Raw genomic sequence first — 3,199 nt, 5'->3', positions numbered from 1 at the left:
TCATTGTACCAGCTTCAAATACCACCAACAATGGAGGTGTGTTTTGCTTTCTGCACATCCTAGCCAGCATCTGCTGTCACATGAGTTTTTGATCTTAGCCATTCTTTCTGGTGTGAGATAGAATCTCAAGGTTGGTTTGATTTGCATTTCTCTGATGGCTAAGGAAGTTGAACTTCCTTTAGGTGTTTCTCAAACATTTCATATTCTTCAGTTGAAAAGTTTTTGTCTAGCTCTGTGCCCCATTTTTAATAGGATAGTTGATAATTTTGTTCTTCCCATGGGGTTGCAGACCCTTTCAGCTTTTTCAGTCATTTCTCCAGCTCCTTCACTGGAGTCCTCCTGTTCAGTCTGAATGTTAGCTGCAAGCATCCTCCTTTGTATCAGTATGGCCCTGGCAGAGCCTCTGCAGAAGCATCCATATAAGGTTTTTGTCAGGAAGCACTACTTGGCATCAGCCATAGTACTTGGGGTTATTGGGTGCATATTGGGTATATCCCCAGGTGAGACAATCTCTGGATGATCTTTTCACCTATCCTTGATCCTCTATTTGTCCCTTTATTTCCTCCCATGAATGTTTTGTTCTTCCTTCTAAGAAAAACTAAGGCATCCACTTTCTGGCCTTCCTTCTCGTTGATCTTCATAAGCACTGTTAATTTTTATTTGGGTATTTCTTTGTGTGCAAGTTGTATCCATCTATATAAGTGGGTGCATACTTTGAGTGTTCTTTAAGAGTAGTTTTTAATATCCTGTTGTTACTCCAAATTCCTCTTTCCAACTCTATGATAAATTGAGTTGGAATTTTGATGCGAATTGCATTGAATCTGTAGATTGCCTTAGGCAAGATGGTCATTTTTACTATATTTGACCTGCCAATCCATGAGCATCTTCTAAGATATACTTTTAGTTCTTTCTTCAGAGACGAAGTTCTTGTTATACAGATCCTTCACTTCCTCGGTTAGCATCACACCAAGGGATTTTATACTGTATGTGACTATTTTTTTTTAGCTGCTCCAAAGGCTGTATCCTAGCTTTATTTTTAAAGGGCCTATGCCGCAGAGTCAATATAAAAACACAAAAAGTCCCAACAGTTTAATAACAATAAAAAAAACCCCAAAAAGGAAAACTGAGGGCAAGGGAAATGTCCCCTACACAGGGGCACAGGGATCCCTGCTCATGGCACCAGGCCTGGCTGCAGGGTACCCCAGTATTGCTGTTGCTACAAGGTTGGGGGGCAGCGATTGTCCTGTGCTAGCCATGGTCATCTGAGTCAGGACCCTTACTTCTTCTGGGGTGTGCTCAGCTTCTGCATGCTCCGATCTTGTCCAGCAGGGGAGAGATGAAGGCCTAGGTGGGTTTGTAACAGTCAACTAACAGCTCCTTTACTCTAGCTGCCCGGGTATCATCACTTTCCATGTCCAAGAGTTCATCCACATCTATCTCAAGCTCTGGGATCTCCTCCTCCTGGCAGTCCTAGAGTCCTGTGAGCTGTTCTAAAATCTACTCATCCAGGTAGAGGTGTTTCTGCAGCTCCTTGGGGTCATACTTAATGTTGAACTTCCCTTGCCATCTCACCTGGCCATCATCATCCGCGCCCCCACCCCGGGCCTTCCCCTGCGGCCCAAGGGGGACTCTGGAAGTAGACCCAGGGCCCTGTGTTGCCACTGCCCGGCCTGGGAGCCCGGGCAGCCAACGCCGTCCCCCCAGGGGCTGCTGTCCACTGTGTTGGCCGCCCGGGCCACGGGCCACGTGTGTGCTTGGGCCTCTCCCTGCGCCTCCGCCTATCAGGACGCCCACCGGCTGGCTCTGGGCAGCTGGCTTCAGTTAGCTCGCTGGCTCTGCTCCATGCAGCTCTGCAGTGAGGGCAGCGGCAGGGGTGCCCGGGAGCAGCTGCAGCAAGAGGAGCCCCCCCACAGCTTGGCCTGGCCCCGCCCCGCCCCCTCCCCACTGATCTGCCATATCTTTCCCTCAATTCAGACTTAGCCTGTTTATCCTTTGAGTACAGGAAGGCTACTGATTTGTTTGAGTTAATTTTGTATCCAGTCACTTTGCTGGATTTTTGGTTATTAAGTTTAAGTGTTCCTTGGTGGAATTTTAGGGGACACTGAAATATACTATCATATCATCTGCAAATTGTGATATTTTGTCTTCTTCCTTTCCAATATGTATTTCTTTGAGCTCTATTTGTTGTCTAATTGCTCTGTAAATAGACATCTTTAAAGTTATATTGCTGTCACAAATATAAATTTTATACCAGTAGAATGAGTATTCATTTACATTTACTTACCTAGGTGCAATATAATGAATAAGTGTTTAAGTTAGCCCATGTAGCTTTCATATTTTTATGTCTTATTTCTTCATTATTTTGTAAATATTTTAATGGTTTGAATCAAGAGTTCTCTAAATGGAACCTAGGTTTCTAGAGTTTTAACCATGCTTACTTAATTGATTCACCACCTAATTTCTACTGTAAAATCTCCTGTCATTGGTCAGTAGGATTCTGGTAAGGGTCTCTGATCTTTTGTCCATTCATTTATGGTACCATTCAGAGCATACACAGCATCTGTCTTGAATGTTTTCTGCCTTGAACATAAAAAGCAAAAAAATACCAGTTATTTTGAATGTGACAATTTTGATAGATTTTAAAATGCTAAAAATAGTTAAAACTTGTATTACTCCTTCCTTATAAACATGATTCAGTATTTATCTCTGCAGCAAAGGAAAAGCAGCTTCATATAAGTAACATGATCTCATCATTGTGTTACATGCAATATGGATGTGCTGTTCATTTGATTTTTGAAGCACTAACTTTAAACTGCCAACTCAGTATTCACATTTGAGATCCCCAAGTTATGCAATTTTGTTTGAAAATGAAATGTGCTCAGTTTGTAAAATTATATATACTGATACATGCAAGCTTACATGTGCAATATTATGTGTAACTCACCTTATATTCATGGCTGAGTATGTAGACACACTTATTGTATTCCAGGTACAAGTTAGTGCTATTGGCTAGGCCTGTCATAAAAGAAATGTCAAAGACATAATGTCACTTAGCATATAGGATCTTTCCAAAACTCTTCCTCTTCAGTGTTACATTGTTTGGAGTAGGCAGAGTATCTAGTGGGAAATTATGTTCTTAATTATGAACTTGGATAAACCTAAAATATATTTTTCATTTATTAAAAGAATGATAAGAATA

The sequence above is a fragment of the Micromys minutus genome, assembly GCF_963924665.1.
Source record: "Micromys minutus genome assembly, chromosome: 20".
NCBI classification, from domain to species: Eukaryota; Metazoa; Chordata; class Mammalia; order Rodentia; family Muridae; genus Micromys; species Micromys minutus.
Note: the sequence above shows the minus strand (reverse complement) of the source record.